The sequence below is a fragment of the Narcine bancroftii genome, chromosome 9, assembly GCF_036971445.1.
Source record: "Narcine bancroftii isolate sNarBan1 chromosome 9, sNarBan1.hap1, whole genome shotgun sequence".
Classification (NCBI taxonomy): Eukaryota; Metazoa; Chordata; class Chondrichthyes; order Torpediniformes; family Narcinidae; genus Narcine; species Narcine bancroftii.
The window spans coordinates 8991329-9010386 of record NC_091477.1 but is presented as its reverse complement, the minus strand read 5'-3'; the positions used below and the strand labels follow the sequence as shown (position 1 = coordinate 9010386).

The 19058-nt window shown below is 39.1% G+C and overlaps 1 long non-coding RNA gene across 3 annotated transcripts in view; it reads right to left on the bottom strand.

Annotated features, from left to right (window-relative positions):
• The window catches only part of LOC138742819 (uncharacterized), a 47762-nt gene that overhangs the window by 6982 nt on the left and 21722 nt on the right, over positions 1–19058 (bottom strand). The window contains exon 3 of one of the 3 annotated variants that reach the window (XR_011344426.1): positions 6276–6354. The exons of 1 other annotated variant lie outside the window; for it this stretch is intronic. This is a non-coding gene — a long non-coding RNA (uncharacterized lncRNA). Of the gene's footprint in view, positions 1–6159; positions 6355–19058 lie in introns of those variants that run through there. One more of the 3 variants, XR_011344427.1, reaches the window with a different exon arrangement.

Sequence of the window (19058 nt, the reverse complement as noted above, 5' to 3'; positions counted from 1 at the left end):
AGTGATTTTCAAACTTTTTCTTTCCATTCACATACCTCCTTAAGTAATCCCTATGCCGTAGGTTCTCTGTGATTAGTTTAATTCCACCTAATTGGCCCATGGAAATGGGCCAATGACAATGACAATTTTTCTCAAGCAAAATATTTCAGCACTGGTTTTCAACCTTCCCTTCCCACTCACACACCTTAAACAACCCCTTACTAATCACAGAGCACCTATGGCATAGGAGTTACTTGTGCGGTGATGTGTGAGTGGAGAGCAAAAGTTTGAAAACCACTGGTTCAGAGGAATGTGGGTCAAATGCAGGCAAGAGGACATTTTGGCTGGCATCAACCATTTGGGCCAAAAGGCCTGTTTCCAATATTGTATGACTCAATATTTGCTGATGGATGCCAAATCAATGTTATGAACTTGGTGTTAATCTTCAATAAACACTTCCATCCATATATCAAAAAAACAGGCAATGCCTGCCAACTTTACACAGTCAAAAGAAACCACTTGAACAGCTAATATCTGGTTGCTTGGATATACAATAATAGTTGTCAATCATGGACGATCGACATGATTGGTGTTCACATTTATGAAATATTGACTAAAGAGATCAGTTATTGCAGGAGGTTTTCACTCAGTACAATTAATTATGCCTTTAGATAGGATATTACTCGGAAATGGTGCATGTGCCACTATGGCATATAATGAAATGATTATAAAAAAAAACCCTGTCTTTCTTCTGGTTGTACAAAATTTCTTCATTTCTACTTCAGTGTTAGAAACATAATATTTAACTTCACCCAGTAATTTATTCTAGTTGCAAAAATCCCCTCCATCAGGCACAGTAGCCGTCAACAGATGACATATGCACTAAATAGACCTGCAAAAGAAACCTTCCCTAATCTAGATCTTTATTGCACCTTGATTCTATCTCAGTATTTCCAATGACTTTGCTCCCAATCTATGCATGCTTTTAAAATGAATTTAATTCATTCCCTCAGTGAGCACCCAGGTAATTACATTGTAGTTTTATTGCAGAATACAATTAAAATACAATTACCTAGATCATTTCTGTCTAAGACTCACTTCGTGATGGTTAAAAAATAATTACCTAGGAACAATAAAACATCCATTCATCCTGTCATCCTCAAATAAGTGAAGTGGAGTTTATTTAGTGCAAGATGGCTTTGAACAATTTTTCATCCAATGGCAAAGGGACCAATATAAATCATCCAAAAGATATTATAGTTTCCACATATTACTCAATTGGTGCTATTTCCAAAACAAATTAAATGAGTACTCTCAATGATTTAGATGCAAATCGAAGAACTTTCTGTTTATACATTAACCTGTGCTACCACAAGTTAGTCCTTTCAATACCAATGAGTGTTCAAATGAAAATCTATAACAAATTGGCAAGATAAACAAAAGCCCCACTACCTCAAGAAGAGGTGGACTTGCTGGTGGTACAATGCCCTGACAGATGCTATCATATCTGCATTGGTGCAGGTATGCTGCAATTTGAACAGCATTTGTAAAAAAAAACTTTGACATGAATTATTTCTTTAAAAGCAGGGGTGTCAAACTCAAATTCACGGAGGGCCAAAATTAAAAACTTGGACTAAGTCGAGGGCCGAACTAAATATTTATTGAAAATTTTCAACAACATCTGCATGTTTTCTCTTCTTTCAACATATGTAATGTTAAACTTTTTCTTATTAAAATAAATGTTTAATAATAGTTTTGGATAAACTCTTTCCAGAAGCATTAACAAATGAGAAATAAAATATTCAATAAATAATATTTCTCTATAGAGGATTTGTCAAATGTTGCTAGTGTGCTGTCGAATAGTAAAATCTGAGGGCTATTGAGAATGTGGGAGAATAACATGATTCCTGAAACAATCAAATGGGTGACTGATTGTGGGCATGAACTCTAGCAGGGTTATTTGCCATGCCCTTTTTCCATTGGTACAGATATCCTTTGATTTACACACTTTTCAAGTTTTATGCCTAATGAGCTTGTATCCAGGTGCAGGACCATTTTTAACCAGGAATATATTTATCACTGTGACATGAAACTATTGGAAGATCGTTTTATCCTGAGATTAAAGTTCATAATACTTACTCAGGCCTGTGTGCGGGAGGGCGGGGGTTTGCAGGCGATCGGGTTGGACAACGACATTGCGGGGGCATCGGCTCTCGCTGCAGGGCGGCATCTCGGCGGATCAGCGGCCCCATCACCGTGAGTCGCGGGTCGGCCTGCGGCAGGGAGGGGGAGTGGGCAACGGTCCTGGCGAGGTCAGGCCCGAGGCCTCCGGTTCCGGGCGCTGGGAAGCGGCCTTGGCTTCCCCTGACACCGGCCAGGCCCCAAAACCAGAGTCCACGGTGAGACCCTGCAACGTAAACAGAGGAGGTGGGGGCGATTAGCAGGCTGACGCCAATGCATTCTGGGATTTGTTGTTTTACTGTGCATGGGCGGCCAGCGGGCCACCTCTAATACATTTTTGAAATGATCTTGCGGGCCAAATATAATTATGGCCCGCGGGCCAGAGTTTGACATGTGTGCTTTAAAGAAACAGTCTTGGGCTACAATGGGTGAACGATTACCAGAGGTGATTTCAGTCTCCCAATCCCCAAATACAATGAGTATTTAGAAGCATTGGTTGTGTCTGGTCAATGTCTTACATGGAGATAATTAATTAAATTTGGTGGAAAACTCAGTTGGCTACACTGATTCATATCCAGCACAAAATACATGGATTTCAATTTTATAAATCAAATGAAGTCATGGCTGTTCTACAGTCGTAAAATGACTGCTCTCTGGGCTAATTCAGAGGCCTAATCACACAGGTTTGAGGTTCCCTACTCATCATTTTGTGAAGGTTCTTGAATGGGTGTTGGTAGCTTCCATGTGAAGCAGTCAAAGGGATATTTGAACTGTCAACCATTGAAAAGATTTTAAAAATATGATATTAGGTGATCTCATTTGATCAGAGAGTGAGGGGATCTTAAGTGTTGAGAGGAAAGGAAGAATTAAATAAAAGGTATGTGTGGATTGATATTCTATAGCTTGCTCTGGGATTAAAGATCTCTCATTCTTATTCAAATTACAGAGATACGCGTCTCCTGAATTTAAAAGTGCCAAAGGGAAATGGAGAGTTTCAAATTTTAAGTGGGGAAATTGGGATTTATCAATTAGCTAGAATTCCTTAATTAGCTAGGATTCTTTAATCATCAATCTATGAAAATACGGATTTCCATAAAAGGTTAGTACAATTTTCCCCAATCCTTTTGCAGGTGCAGAGTATTTCATAGCCAATATTTTCTTCTTCATTGCCAAGGGAATTTAACAATGAGATAGTACGCTAAATAACAGTTTAGTTTTACTGAATTATATTAACCCAACTGAAAGCTAGCAGAGCATGGAATAAATTAGCCTTAAAACATCTTAGTGAATATTTGCCATCAGTTATATTCACCTTCCTTACACCTAAGTGTATGTACCTGACATTGAGCTGAGTGTAGGGGCATAAGTACACCTGCACAGTACAAAATAATTATTGGGCATGTCTGCAGAAGAAACAATTTCCATGCACTCCCCCCCCACCCCATGCAGGGCAGCACAGTTAGCGAGGCAGTTAGCGCAATGCTTTCACAGACCCAGTGAACTGGGTTTAAATCCAGCATTGTCTGTAAGGGGTTTGTGCATTCTCCCTATTGTTTTTTCCTGATTCTTCCGTGTCCTTCCATCCTCCAAAATGTATGTGGTTGGTAGGTTTATTGGGTGTAATTGGGTGGTGCATGTTTCATGGTCTGGACTGTCTGTCTACTGTGCTGTATTGTTAAAATTAAAATGTAATATACCACTACGCAATTAGCCAGCTGAATAGAACTGAAAAACAGGGAAGCTAATTGAAAATTATGTAGAACTTTGCCAAGATTACTCTTAGATCACCCTAAACAGTTTAAGTTACAAAAGGCGATGAAGGAAGTGAGGAATAATGAAATAAGATTTTTAAAGATTAAAATTTATTTTTGCTTTGAAAATTGATTAATGATGCCAGGGCCATTTTCTCTTGAAAGGAGAACTTTGAAGGGTGACTTAAAAATTTGGAGAAGGTTTTTCAAAGAATTTGATCAAGTGGATGTAGATGGAAAATTTAAAATTAGCATCTGGACATCCGAAAAAGACATACATAAATTTCACAAAGCATTTTTTGAGGAACATCTTTAATTAGATTATAGTTCAAATGTAGAATATGCCACCACATGAAGAAGTTGCAGTTAATGTAGAAACTAGGATGAAAGTATTTTGCTCTACGAGGATGAAAATAAAGAAGAATCAGTGGATAAAGGAGGAGAAAGGAGGGCTCATGGGAAGCATAAACATTGGCACTGACAATTGAATTAAATATGAAAAAAAACAACACCAGCTGCTGGAAATCTGAAATAAACTCTTGGAGGTCTTCAGCCTGAGGCAATGCCTTTCCATAAAGGCTGACCTTTTGGGTTTCCTGAATGATCTGTTTTTCCTTGGGCTAAATAATCTGAGCAAGTGCTCTCCATTCCATTCTATTTTAAAAACAAATGCATGCACGCACATGGGCAAACACACACACACATGCACCCACACCCACACACACACACATACGCACACACACGCGCACCCACACTCACACACATACACACACACGCACACACACACACATGCACCCACACCCACACACACACACACACACGCACCCACACCTACACACACACACACACACACACACACACACACACACACACACACACACACACACACACACACACACACACACACACACACACACACACAAAAACTTTATTATTGAATGTATGCCAAGTCTGACATTTCTTGTAATTTGGCTATTTTAAGTTATATGTAATGTATCTTGAGTTATTAAAACTCAAAAGAAACAATGAAATTTTAAAAAAATGCCTTCTCTCACCGAAACTAACTCGTGATGGGCACCTGCTGAAAATGTTGAATATAATACTCAAAGAATGAATATTTTTAACATAACCATGCCTTTTCATAACCTTTGCCAACTTCACATGATGTTTAGCCAAATACAGAATAATAAAGGCCACAGGGCACAAGATGAGGTCAAAAAATGTGTGTACAGTGAAGAAGAATGAAAAGTATTAGGAGATATTCCAGTGCTCCGTCCGGAAGGATACAGATACAGATGCAGCAAATGTTAAAATAAACAGGTTATCATGACTGTATTTCGAGAAAACCTAACAATTGTTTATATCAGATAAATGGGGAAATATTCATATGTAGCAGATAGATAAGACAAGAGTTAAACTTACCATATGTTAGATACAGCAATTATATTACACTGGTGCCAATATATTTTATTTTGATTCCAATTCAGTTTGTAAAACTTTTCAGCTCTGTAAGCTTGGACACTGCTTTCCCCAATCCTGAAATAATTATCTATCGTGAAAAGGCAAGAGTCCAACCCCACAAACCAGCAAGTACCAGCCATTAGTGTGAGTTACCACAAATTTGAAGGCAACTTGGTGTGCATAATGCAGTCATAGATTGTGTTGCATCTTGAAACAAAAAGCTGGTAAACATCTTCATCCTCTCACATTGAGCGACGTTACACATTGTTGTAAAATGTAAAACCGGCTGCCTGCACTTTACCATCTGCTCACGTATCCAGGCGTAGCACAATTTGGCCAGATGCAAGCCATGGGGGGGGTGTTTTCTCACATTTTTTTTTAATTAGCGGAATCTTTGCACCTTTTTAATTTCCTGTTGACCAAATGAATTTGACAAGTTCTAGGAATACATATTATTTGAACGTTAAGAGGATAAATCCTCTTTAAATTCCAATAATTATGAAAGATTTGATTCAAATATTGTGAAGTTGCAAATTCCACCTCATTAGCTGTAGTTCACGCAGAGGCTGCGCAATGTGCATTTTAATCCCTCATTAATCCCTTTGTTGGACTCTTGTTAAAATCAATACCAAAGATAGTGACAGAAAAAGACATTAATTAACATTTGGAATTAACATATATTGTCACATTCATTATAATTAAAAATAAGTGAACACTATACATGGTCTTCTCAGGTTATGAGTGACCTGACTCTCAAAAATCTGATTCAACTCAAGTTTCCCTGACATATTAAAATATTTATCAAGCTCATCATAAAAATTATAAAACATCTCATAGTGATTATTAGTAACTGGTAAATCTCAGATGTGGCACAGGAGTGATGACTGAAGCGGGCAAGACTACCTGCCACCATTATGTCAGCTTTCTACAGGAGCTCCATCGAAAGCGTCCTGGCCGGCTGCATCACTGTGTGGTGTGGTTGCTGCAGGGAAATAAAGGAGAGGTCAATCCTCAGGTTCAGAAGAGTGGCAAAGAGAATCACTAGAATCTCCCTAAACCCCACCCCCCAACGATGTGATCCACCAGGATCGTTGACTGAAGAGGGTGTGCAAATCCATCTCGCTCACTGCATCTTTCAGCTGCTCCCATTGGAAAAGTGACAGCCAGCACCGTCGGGCTGAGGAGCAGCTTCAGTGAGAATGCTGAATGACCATAGGGATTGTTTACACTAACCAACAGAACATATTAATACATGCCCTGTTTGTCTATATATGTGTTATGTCTGGTTGTGTATCTGCATGTTTTGTACCCAGGACCAGAGAATGTTGTTTCATTGGGTTGTAATTGACAAAAGACAAAGGAGGAAAAAACCCAACACCCAACCCCAACCAACCAATTTTCCCTTGCAACTGCTGCAACCGTGTCTGCCTGTCCCGCATCGGACTTGTCAGCCACAAACGAGCCTGCAGCTGACGTGGACATTATTCCTCCATTAATCTTCGTCCGCGAAGCCAAGCCAAAGAAAGAAATAATTGTGGAATCAAATGACAACAAATTTAACTTTAAGTGAACCTATTTAGGACTCTGAGATGTAATTCTACCCCTAACTTCCAATACATTGGGTTCACCACTGAGCCCGTGTATCAGGCTGCACAAGTTGACCAGGTGGAATTAGTTAGCATGAACGGTGACCCCATTCATTTGCTGACTCAGCGAATCAAGAATGCTAAATAACGATGTGGTTTACATTTTATGGGTCTTTATTATTTTATTTAATTTTCAACTTTTACGTTACTTTTGAACGATTTAAATAAGAGGTGCTAAAGTATGCCAAAATATTTGAGGGCAGGACCTCAACATCTGCACTTCATGTCTGCTCTCTGTACTGAACCTTCTCTGCATTATGAAATCTGCTCCTCCTTATCTAGAACTGATTATTATTGGGGCTTGTGGGGTGAGGGGGGGGGGGAAGGGTGAGTTAGAGGGGTGGAATTAGTGTGGGAGGTGAGTATGAGCAGCAAGATGAATTGCTCACTCCAATTTGCTGACAGGAGAATGTTCAGCTTAAGGCGAGAAGGAAGAGATTTGAGGATCGCCGATGGGGGGATGTGGAGGTAGGGGAATCTTTTACTGTCGGATCCTGTATCTTGAATGAGCTCCCAGATGAAACTAGAGAAATGGGCAAAGTTACAATATTCAATATACATTTGGACCAATATAGACTTAGGAAGGGTTTAGAAGTAAACTGTATGAGCCAAATGCAGGCAAATGGGACTAGCCCAGAATTCCAACTCGGTCTGTATCATTCCATAACTCAGTTGAAAATTGCTTCCATTTTCCACGCTATTGATGTACTCTCTGATGTGGCCACCACAGGCAAGGACTCCCTTTATAAGCATGATGGGTTTTTCCCTTAATGGCTTCTCTACCTGTGATAACGATGTCCTCACACAGCAATGATCAAAGAACCACAAAAAAACATGTCAGTGCAAAGCAGTGATGGTGACCTTAAGACATCTCAGTCTTATTCTTCTCAATGATATCAAAGTGGCCTTGGCAAATTGACAAGAGTACATAATGAAGTCAGCACTTACAGTGTGATACTGAAGTGGATTTGGAGCCTGTTAGGTTTTAATTTGTGGTCACTGGGGGAAACTTTCCTTTTCAAAACTAATCAACAAAAAAACTTTTTGAGTCAGATTTGCAGAAAACATATGGAATCGATGACACTGAAAATGTATGGATTAATTCTGCCGTAAGCTTTCTCATATCATTTATGCTCAGTATAAAAGGAATTTTAAGCACATTGTGTCATTCAGAAATCTGTTTACACTTCATTCTGATGGCATGAAATTGAAATTGAACAGATTAGTTTTTATGAAAAGCTGAACATCATCACGTGGATGTTAGCAGGCCTTGTGGCTTGGACTGTGAGCATTGAATTAGAGGGCATTATTAAATATTAACAACCTCAAGTGTGATAAGAGATTAAAGGATGTTCCTTCCTCAACAACATCCTCCCATCCATCTATTGCCACTCAGTGCTTAATATGTGGTAAAGGTTCCCAGCTAAGAAAGCTGATGCTTGCAATGCAGTCCATTGCTGGGCTAACTGTGAAAGGTGTAGATATTGTTCCGGAGCATGAAGAAGCAAAGTACATTTAAACTCCTCTTTCTTCGTGTGAAGTGGCTTTGTCGCTGCTATAATTGATTGAAAATAAACCTTTCCCGTATCTCCTGTACCTCACACACAGGCACTGGAGTATTGGTACCTTGAGGCAAGGAACCCACACAGGCTACAGGCTGCTGGCAACTTGCAGTCAAAGGACTCACACCAGGTTGCGGACTGCTGTAGACTAGCTGGAGATTGGCTGAATGCATACCGGGTATTGGAACTGGGATGCCCTTGGGCACTGAAGGCTTCCTGATCGTGTCAGAAGTTTGGACCTGGAGCTCGAGTTACCGAGGTTTGGCCTGCAATCTGTCTGGCTGTGGAGGCTTTTGGAGCGCTGGAAGCAAATCCGCCGATGTTCAGGACTCTGAAGGGACTTTTCCATTTATCTTTCTCTGACTGTATGGGGACTGAGCAATTTCAGGTGATGGTGAATATTTTTCTTCTTTCTAGCAGATTGTAATATTACATCTGTTTTATTACTTGACAATAAAAGAATCTTGAATCTTGCACTTCCACTCTCATGCAATATCTCCTCCAGAATCTCTCACCCGCACTGACAGAACACAGATAGAATTCCCTTAGTCCTCACTTTTCACCAACAAGTCCCTGCATCTTTGATATTTTCAAGTTTCATACAATCAAAAATGTTTACTTTTGTTAGCTTCTATAGCCACACAGAGGTGCCACTCGTCCAGAGCCTCTTCCAAGAAGAGAAAGATAAGCAAACGGAGACCCTCCAGTGATGTTGAGTGTCTTGGGTTCTGCACATACACATGGAAACAGGCACACATACACACACACATATATAAACACATGCACACACAGACACACACATATATAAACACACGCACACATATACAAACACACACACACACATACACAGACACACACACACATATATACACACACACATACACAGGTACATGTACTCATATGCACACTCACACACACACATGTATATCCACACAGGCACACACACATGTATATACACACACACACAGGCACACATGTATATACACATGTATACACACACACAAACATGCACACACGCACGCATATACCTACAAGCACACATAAACACGCAAACACACATATACACAGGCACATGCACACGTATATACATACACTTCACACACACACTCGTTTGTGTGTGTGTGTGTGTGTGTGTGTGTGTGTGTGTGTGTGTTTTTCAAGATTGCCGCATATTATCTATCAAATGAGTCCATTGCTGTTAGAGAGAGAAAGTGGAAATACTGTTCATGTAAAATAGAGAGGTTTATAAAATCAGGGGGGCACAAAACGATGAGATAGTCATATTCTCAAGGAAAGGGCATCTAAAATGAGAGGACATATATTTAAGAGGGGAAAGATTTTAAAGGACCTGAGGGGTGTTCTTTTAACTCAGAGGGCTGTGTTTATATGGAATGAGCTGCCAAATGAAGTCGTAGAGGTGGGGACAAGTGTAATGCTCAAAAGACATTATGGAAGGTACAAGCATAGGAACGGTTGAGAGATGTATGGGCTGAATGCAGGAAAATAGAACTAACTTAGTCAACGTTAACTAGTTGGGGCTGTTTTCAAGCTAAATAATGTCTGAAGAGCTGAGGTTCATATTGAAATTACGCAAGATCTGGAGCATCTCCATAAGTGAGGGTAGGATGGTTATTCTGGTAATGAAAATTGGCTCTGAGATCTGTCACAGTATTACTAATCTAATCGCCAATAGGCTTCATTCCCTGAAGCAGTGAAAAAAATAGATTTTTATTTTCAGTTTTAATAGCAGAGAATTACAAATTTGGCATGAGAAGTCAGAGCAAGGGGACCATCCAGAAATTACATTGCTGCATTGCAGGATTTATTAAGGTTCTGGAATATTACTGAAGTTTTATTTTGGGGATTAGATTTGCATGTGGTCAGACACAGTCCAACATGTTAAATACAAAAATTCTGACATTTCACTTGTCTTGCAAAATAGCTTTGAATGGGGATGGCACCGAAACATGGGAGAATTTCATTAAAGTGACAAGCATAAATATCCCAGCAGCACCAACACAAATGACCAAAAGTGTTTGCACCAGATGGGTTCTAGTGCTGTGAGTCCTTGCTCTCTCGGCCACGGCTGCCATTCATCACCTGAGTGTTTCTTTCTGTTCTGATTAGGTCAGAAGCAGAGTCCCAAAGCATGTCAATCCAAACCCAAAACAGCTAACAAGGACAGCGTACAAATACAGAAAGGAAACTTTCCCAAAGGAATGTACAGAGAGAATCTGCAACACATGGAAAAAGAGCTGGGTTTGGACTGCAGCTACACTGCAGGAGGAACAAGTGTGATGCAGCTTGATTTGAAGATCAAGGTGCAGATCAATGAACGATCAACGCATATTGATATCGCTGTAGATAGTTCCAAAAATAAACAGCAACATGTTCAGCTACTCACCTTTGTAAAAGAGCACTGTTACTCCCAAGTTATATTCCAGAGAAGAATTAAAGATTTATGTTCAACCTGCTCATGTTCCAAGGTGAGGCGTTTCTGGGAAGATTCGGGGAATCTTCTCGAACAAATCACCAAGATTAGATTTATTAGATACTGGAATTGATTATATATTGGGAAATATATCAGATGTAAGACCTAAAATGAGGCTGTTGAAACATCAATTAGAATTTGTAAAGATCACATTGGTGGTGGCCAGGAAATCCGATTCCCATCTAGATATAATCCATTAGAAGACAGAAATGTAATTACGTTTTCCCCTGGAGAAAATTACACATAACCTTTGGAAAAAATATGATGTTTTTCCAAAAAAAAATGGAGTCTATATCTTCAACATGTAGGTGTAGATTCTTAACGACACTCATTCCCCCCCCCTCCGCTGCCCTCGGTCCCCTGCATCCGGGAACCACCTGGGATTCCGGGTAAGTCAGGATATTTGTCCCTTGGCAGGAGATTGAAGAATTCAATCAAACCTTTTTGTTCTTTTTTAATTAATTTTCATCCCTTTTTCTTTTCTCTCTTCAATTCTCTAGACTATATATCTCTTTTTTTCTTCCTGAGTGGATTGGGGGGGAGGGTTAGGACTTGTTCTTTGTTTTTCTTACTCAAAATCAACATCAAATGATAAGATTATCTTTCCTTTATGTCATTGATTTTCATGTTGTTTTAAAAATATAAATAAAATAATAAAAAAAGGATTAAAGATTTATGGTCAAATTAAATGTCCCATTGGCCACAAAGACCAATAACATGGGACAATGAAAATATTGCTTCCTGTAAATTTTTGCATATATTTTAAGGATCTTGGGCTGGTAATCATGAAAATCATCTTAAAATTTTCATATCACATACCAATTTTCAGATATAACCTATTTTTACGATTTCCTGCCTTATTTTAAGTCAACTAGTATATTATAACCATACAACCATTTAACAATTACAGTTCAGAAACAGGCCATCTCGGCCCCTCTAGTCTGCATTGATTTATGTGATCTCCTTTAGTCCCACTTACCTGTTCCCTGCCCATATTCCTCCAATCCCTGCTCATCCATGCACTCATTCAACTCTTTCTTAAATGATAAAATTGATCTTGCTGTAACCACCTCTTCCGGAAGGTCATTCCACTCAACTACCACTCTCTGAGGGAAGAAGCTCCTTCTCATGTTACTTCTAAACTTTTTTCCCCTAACCCTTAATTTATGACCCCTTAGTCCAATCTTATCTATCATCAAGGGGAAGAGCCTATTCACATTTGTTCTATCTATTCCCCTCATCATTTTATATACCGCTATCAAATTCCCCCTCAACCTTCTACACTCCAATGAATAAAGACCCAGTCTACTCAATCTTTTTTTGTATTCTAAATACTGCAATCCAGGCAACATTTTAGTAAATCTTCTCTTCACCCTCTCTACCTTATTGATATCCTTCCTATAATTTGAGGAGCAGAACTGCACACAGTATTCCAAATTTGGCCTCACGAATGCCTTGAATAGTCTCAACATCACTTCCCAACTCCTATATTCTATGCTTTGATTTATAAAGGCCAGCATGCCAATAGCCTTCTTTATCACTCTATCCACATGAAATTTCACTTTTAAAGGATGATGAACCGTTATTCCAAGATCCCTCTGTTCCTTTGCATTCCCCAATGCCTTCCCATTCACTATATATGTCCTGTTTTGATTATTCTTCCCAAAATGAAGCACCTCACACTTATTGGTATTAAAGTCCATCTGCCATCTTTCAGCCCATTAATCAAAGCAGTCCAAATCCTTCTGCCGTCTCTGAAAACCATCTTCACTATCCACAACTCCCCCTATTTTGTATCATCCGCATACTTACTAACTTAATTTACCACTCCATTAGCCAGATTATTAATGTAAAAGACAAACAACAAGGGACCCAACACTGATCCCTGAGGCATACTGCTCTTCACCGACCTCCATCCTGACAGACAGTTATCCACCATGACTCTCTGGCATCTACCTTCTAGCCACCATTGAACCCATCTAACTATCTCAACATTAATACCTAGCACCTGAACCATCCTTACCCACCTTCCACGTGGAATCTTATCAAAGGCCTTACTGAAATCCATGTAGAAAACATCTCAGGCTCTACCCACATCAACCTCCTCAAAAAAATCAAACATGACCTTCCCCACACAAACCCATGTTGGGTGTCCCTGATCAATCCCTGCTTCTCTAGATACTTATATATATTATCTCCAAGAATATTTCCATTAGTTTACTGACCACCAAAATCAAACTTACTGGCCTTTAATTGCTGGGCCTACACCTAGGGCCCTTTTTAAACCATGATTACCCATAAAGCAAGCTGTTTTGGTCAGTTCAAGTCTATCTGGGCATTCACTCAGTGCAGGTGCTATGCAAATGTTGCCTTCGACCTGGGTGTACTTAGTTAGTATAGATGCAGACGGGCTATAAAAGCAGCTCACATATGCAGATGCTGGGCATTTCATTGCTAAAATTAAACACATGTTGATACTTAACAAGGGACATGTCCTTAACAAAGTTAGGCATCATATCTATGCACTCAGTGCAATTTTGAAAAGAATCAACATTACTTTATTATAAATGTGCATAAGTTTCTATCACTGGAAAGTATCCAGTTGACAATGGACAACATCCTGCAGGGTATTGACCATTGGGGTGAAACACGAAAGTCCACAGATACAACGATTCTAGTAATAGCACAGAAATGCTGGAGGAACTCAACAACTCTCGTAGTGTCCATAGGAGGTAAAGATATATGACCAACGTTCCCGGCCTGAGCTTTGACATTAATATATAATGTCAGTCATATATCTTTACCTCCTAAGGACACTACGAGAGTTGTTGAGATCCTCCAGCATTTCTGTTTTTACTAGATATCAACCATTACCTATGCAACTAGGGTAGCTTTCTTACTGCATTTACAACCGTGTAAATATTCTTAAATAGTTCCATACCATTCTGTGAACTTTTAATGGGGTAAATACGCATTTACATTTGCTTGACCAGAATATGTTTTTTTTTCTCTGTGATTGAATGAAAATCAAAGCTATTGTAAAAGCAAAAATATCAAAATTTGTAACAGACCATAAGTTTATGTTGGGTATGTCTCAGTGTTATTCTTTGTCAGATTTACACCTCTTCAGCACCTGCTCAGGAAGAAGGAAAAACAGAGACAGATTGGAATAATGTTCTGTGGTATATCTATTCCAAAGCAAGGAGTATTGTTGGAAAGGCAGATAAGCTTAGCATATGGATTAGCATGCAGAATTATGACGATGATTTTGCAGATACCACCATTCATATTGATAAGGCCAGAACAAATCCAAATCCATGTCAAGTTTATCGTCATCCAATTGGACAAGTGGAACCTAAATAAACAACGTTCTCTGGTCCTCGGTGCAAAACATGCAGACACACAGTCAGACACAACACACATACATTCTGGATGCAGGACAAGTATTCATGTATACAAATTAATAAATAAATATTGTCTCATAAGCATGAGAGTCTCGGATGGTTTGTGTGAGTAGTTCCTTTGGTTGTTCAGCATTCTCACTGCCCGTGGGAAGAAGCTGTTTCTCAGCCTGGTGGTGCTGGCTCTGATCCTCCTGTATCTCTTTCTCGACTGGAGCAGCTGAAAGATGCTTTGTGCGGGGTGGAAGGGGTTCTCAATGATTTTGCGTGCCCTCTTCAGACAGCAATCTCAGTAGATCACGTCAATGATCAACATTAATTTCGAAAAGCAGTTCAGTAAATAACTTAAGACTCTAAAAACTAAAGCACAGGAGCTTGAGGAGGCTTCTTGTAGAGATTTAGGAAGTCATGTGGGGGCATACTTGAGGTAAAGAGTCATTGATTTTATTTTCCCTGCAGGATAGGGGAATATAAAACTAGAAAGCATAAATTAAAGGTGAGAGAGAAAAGATTTAAAAGGGACCTGAGGGGCATGTTTTTCACACAAAGTTCAGTGGGTATATGAAATGAGCTGCCAGAGGAAGTGGTAGAGGTAGAGATAGTTGTAACATTTAAAAGATACTTAGATAGATACATAGAAGGTTTAGAATAGCCATTCTTAATGGGAACCCTACAGCCACTCCCCCCCCCCACCCCAACACCTCCAGAAGCCACAGCACATTAAATGCCTTGTTTTCTTTTCACCTTAACTAACATAAATATCTTTCTACTTTTTCTTATGTAGTTGGTAGGAGAGAAGAGTGGATGGAACCAAAACTTGACTGGTTCCCAGGGAAGGGCGGGGGGGGGGGACAAAAAAAAGAAATTGAGAATGGCTAATCAAAATGGATATGGGCTGAACATAGGCAGATGGTTGCTCGGCATAGACAAGGTGGCCCGCAGATAAATATTCAATTATGTGCTACTATTTTGTTATAAAATAAATCAATTGTTTGCTTGTTGAAGATGAGTCAAATATCCGGAGAAGAATATTTCTGGGTTAAAAATACACCCCAGAGAACAGACAGGCTTTGGATGTGAGAAGACAATAACTAGAAATGCATAAACCAGCCAGATTATTAAAAATAAGACATGGTGTCTCAACAGTCGCCCTCTGTCAAGAGTACAGGATAAAGCATCAAAGACATCTTTCAGATGTGGAGGTTTAGAACACAATCATTTCACAGTCCATGTCGATTTCTGACAGAGAGGCATTGACGAGCTTTTGTTCTGATACATGCAGACTTTCTGGATCATGACTCAACATAAAGGATTATGTACAAATTCACAACATGCAGCCAAGGAGCCAAGATGAACCTTCACATCTCACAATATATCTGAAGAATTGGTGCCAGATAATGGACTTTAGTTCATGTCTTTATGCAGGTCTTGTCTGTTTGAATACTTTATAAGAAGTTATGGTATGAAACTTACATTCATTTGTCAATACAATGCAGCCTCAAAAAGTGCAGTGAAAGGGTTTGTTCTGATACTTAAAAGATGCCATGAAAGAACAGGTTTTCCAACACTGCAGAGAACAACGAACATTATCGAATCAACTTACTCTTCAACTATCATGCAATGCCCCATCCATCCCAGAAGTCACATGACATGTGCCAGAGTCCCAAAAAATGTTTTGATTCCTTTATTCCCTGGAGCGTAGAAGATTCAGGGGAGATTTGACAGAGGTATGCAAAATTACGATGGGTATGGATAGAATAAATGCAAGCAGGATTTTTCCACTGAGGCAAGGTGAAATACAAACGAGAGAACATGTGTTAAGGGTGAAAACATAGAAATTTAGGTGGAGCACTAGGGGAAACTTCTTCACATAGCAAAAGGTAGGAATATGGAATGAGTGGTGGATGCGGGTTCAATTTTAACATTGAAGAAAAATCTGGACAGGTAATGGATGGGAGAGCTAAGGACTGGGTGCAAATCATACTTTGATCCTTAAGCATTTACTCACCACAAAGTTAAATAATGTATCACAGCTTTTGCAACACTGACGATACATTTCTGCTGAATTAAATCTTCCTGAAGCCAATAAATGCCATTGATGTATACTCACTGTGCAATTGCCTGAAGAACATGTGTATCAACATGTGTTGAATTTTACCAATGGACTGGGACTAGGACAGAATAATAGTTACTTTTTTTTCCTTTATTTAATCTTTAGTTTAGATTAACTTGTTAGATATGGGTTTAAATATGGTTGTCATAGATCATATCATAAATAACACAGAATTTACCCTTTGTTTAGATCAGTGGTTTTCAAACTCCCCACCCTAAACTCACATACCACTTTAAGTAATTCTTATGCCTTAAGTGTTCTGTGATTAGTAAGGGTTTGCTTTAACATGGTATGTGAGTGGGAAGGGAAGATTGAGAACCATTGTTCTAGACTTAATTGTTACTGAAATATTCTGCTTGAGAAAAATTATCATCGGTCCATTTCCTTTGAGGTTATGAAACCATGCACATAACGAGTTAATTAGGTACAATTAAAGCAGTAGTTTTCAAACCTTTTCTTTCCACCCACATATCCCACCTTAACAAATCCCTTACTAATCACAGAGCACCGATGACACAGGGAATACTTAACGTGGAATGTGAGTTGGTGGTGGGGGGGGGGAAGTTTGAAAACCACTGGTTTAGAGGAAGGGATTGTTTAATTTAGTCTAACATTTTCTATCCAGATATATTTTGGAATATATTAGGGCAATGAGATAGGCAGTTAATTACTAAATTGACAGAATTTAATGTTTTATTGTTAAATAAGCAAAAATTGATTGGTTTTTGATTTACATTTATATTCAATTTGTATATGACATGACCTGTTGTTTTATTATTAGAAGGCTTTGTATGTAGGATTTATATGTTAAACTCAATAAAAATATTTTAAAAAGGAAAAGAAAGAAAGAATAATAGCTCAGCCCAGACTAAAAGGATTGAAGGGTCTGCTGTCTGTTCTATAGTTCTATGGTTCTACATTACAACCGAGCTTAGAAGAGAATCATGGAATCATAGACAAACAGAGCAGTTGCAGCACAGATGGATGCTGTTCAGGCCATCGTGACTGAAAAGGATCTCTGTCAGAATAATTCATTTGTTCTATCCCCCTGGCTCTTCCTTCATAATCTTGTAATCCTTTTCTCCTCCATATGTTTATCTAATTCCCTCTGGAAGGCCACAAAGACTCTGTCTTTGCCACATGCACAGGTAGTGCATTCCAGATCTCAACCACGTGGTGTTAAAAAAAAGTTTCTTTGTTGCTCTTTACATCTTTGTTTTATGTACTTGATGTCCTTGACATTTTCAGTCACATTCTTTGAAAACTCCAGTGGGAACACTTCCTGCTGTCGTATGGTGCCCAGTTGAGGCCAAACCAATATTATAGAAACATCCAAATTGGCTTGTCAGTTTTTATGCCTCCATTGATGATTGGTTTATTAATCACTTTTTCAAGCTTCCTGCCTTTTTCAATGTTTTGTGTACACTTACTTCTAAATCCCTCTACTCTCCTGCATCTTTGTTAGAACAATATCTCTTTCATCTATGATTGCCTCTCATCTTTCTTCCCAATAAAATGAATCACCTCACATTTCAATTTCATGTGTTCATTTCACCAGCCTATTTAAATCCTCCTGCAATCTATCTTGATCCTCTTTGCCAAGTTTCGTATTATCCACAAGCTTAGAAATTGTGATCTGTACCTCCAAATCTTGGTCATTAATTATAATAAAACCCTTGGCATCCAGAATTCAAGCAACCAGCAAAAAAAAATTGAGGAGCTATTAAAATAAATAAGAATAAAAAGTAACAGGTTAAAAAATATATTTAAAATTGTAAAAGTAAATGTTCTCTGAGGTAACACATGAAACTTTGGTGAAGATGGGAGCAAATATTCAGCCAGCAGAGGGCCTTGGTCATGCTTTGCTCGTGGTTGCTGTTTGAATAAAGTTATGCGAAACAGCAATGATGTTGCCCAGGATGAAGAGCTGGTTGACGCTGCTCGCTGTTGGGATGACTCTCTTAATGTTCTCCTTATCGATACTTAGTAAGAGTCAACTGGGTCAGAGCTTTATCTGTGAACTTTGGGGGGTGGTGGGGGGTGTTGTGTTATTATCTGTAATGTTGTTGTTCATCTTTTGGGCAGCTCCATGGAGGGGTAGGAACCTGCAGATGTAGCAATGGTTAAATGTTTTCAAAGAATGTGACTGAAAATAAAGTTAAATGCTAAAGGTTCATATATACAGTGCTCATGCAAGTGAAGCTTGTTCAGAGTGGCAACATGATTGGCATAGTGGTTAGTGCAATGCCTTTACAGTGCCAGCGATCAGGACCAGGGTTCAATTCCTGTGCTGTCTGCAGAGAGTTGGTACATGCTCCCCATATCTGCGTGGGTTTTACCTGGGGCTCTGGTTTCCTCCCACATTCGAAATTTACTGGGTGTAAATTGAGTGGCATGGACTCATTGGCTGAAATGACCTGTTACCGTACTGTATGTCTAAATAAAGTACATGATAGTATTTTTGTCTTTTGCC